The sequence below is a fragment of the Pongo pygmaeus genome, chromosome 3 (assembly GCF_028885625.2).
Source record: "Pongo pygmaeus isolate AG05252 chromosome 3, NHGRI_mPonPyg2-v2.0_pri, whole genome shotgun sequence".
Taxonomy (NCBI): Eukaryota; Metazoa; Chordata; class Mammalia; order Primates; family Hominidae; genus Pongo; species Pongo pygmaeus.
Window position 1 is genome coordinate 60,559,563 of NC_072376.2, and position 1,624 is coordinate 60,561,186.

General features: G+C 39.5%; 1 pseudogene; it reads right to left on the reverse strand.

Annotated features, from left to right (window-relative positions):
• Positions 1–390: 390 nt before the first annotated feature.
• Positions 391–943, reverse strand: LOC129034888 (large ribosomal subunit protein uL22-like; annotated as a pseudogene).
• Between the last annotated feature and the right edge of the window lie 681 nt (positions 944–1,624).

Here is a 1,624-nt window from a genome sequence, read left to right on the forward strand (position 1 = left end):
CCCAGCTGCAGCCAGTGTCTTTGCAGCAGTGGCTCCAGATGGCCTGCTGCCATCATCAATATGTGGAGTGAAATTTCATGCAACCTCTGAAAAGAAAGGTTTAAATCTATAAACATTGCCATGAAAATAACAACTTAAAGGTGGTATATATAATATTCTTTTGTTATTGTTTGGTTTGTGGTTAAAAAATAAAATAAAATAATAATATAATGGGCTAGTAAATGTCTAAAAATAAAAGTGGGGAGGTTAGGGGAGAGGAGAAATACACACCAAACAGTTGTAGTGAGGATCTTGAGTGGTGTGGATGAAATTATGGAGAATTTTCCCATTTCTGTAGTGTTCATATTATTATTATTTTTCCTTTTAATTGCATTTATTTTAATGCTGAATTTACTCCTGTGCCATAAGTTTTTGTTTCTTCAGTTTCTTCTGGGATATCTTTTTCTTCTGGGTAACCTCCTTTTCTGGTCTAGGAACAATCTTCATTTTCAGTAAGGATCTTCTCTGTGTGGCAGGGGGAGCTCATGTATGGGTTAATCCAACCATGAGCTCTGTAAGTCCAGCGGCGCATCTTAGGTGCTTTGTTTACTTGGTTATACTCAATGACCAAAGAATCTACATCTAAACACTTGAGTTCAGCATTACTCTCTGCATTTTTAAGCATGTGCAACAAAAATTCGGCACTCTTTTGGGGCCACCGACCTTGTGTCCAGCCCCACTGCTTGGCCTGGACACACCTGCTAACTCCACCATTGTAACGTCAGAACAGTGCGCACTGTTTCTGTAAAGTGATATCTTTCAAATACTTCATGGCTTTTCATATATGCATACCCTTGATGGCCTGGGTAGTTTCACAAGTGTTCTTAAAGTGAACACGAAGATTGGAACCTCTTGATTTGCATGATTTTGTGGGGTTCTCCAGGTCATGTGAATAGCAAACCATTTTCACAGATTACCTCAGGCCACTTAGGGAAAGAGAGCATGTTCAAACTATTACAAACTGTAAAACTCCGTAATAATAAGAGCCAATATTTTATTGAGGGCTTGCTACCAAACACTATCCTCTGTTCTTGGCATGCATTACTGCCTTTAGTTATCTCAGTTGTCCTTTGAAGCAAGTTCTGTTATTTTCTGTGAGGAATATGAGGCATAGGTGAGGTTGAGTGTCAGACAGCAAGACAGTAAGTGGTGGAGTTAAAATTCAAACCCAGATCCTGACTCAATAGCCACTATATTCTGGGGGTTCACACACACACACATTCTCACACACAGAGAGTGCAGTTAAAATCTTTACAAGGGCAATTACAAACAATAAAAATGCCAACGATATAATATTATCTGAAAAAGTGACCCACAAAATGTGTGTGCACTGTGATTTGTGATTGTTCCATACATAATATTCATCTGCAAAAGGACTATAATCATCTGCATTATGGCAATCTTTTTTTTTTATTTGTCAAATTGCAAAAGTAGGCACCAACCACGAGCCGAGAGTTGAGCTCATTCATACACAGTTCAGATGGGCAGGCGGGATCAGCTTTCCTCTTTCCTACACCACCACCCTGGGCTCATCATGCCACAGCATCATTGTCAGTGTCATTGTTAGCCTCCCCAAACAGTACTC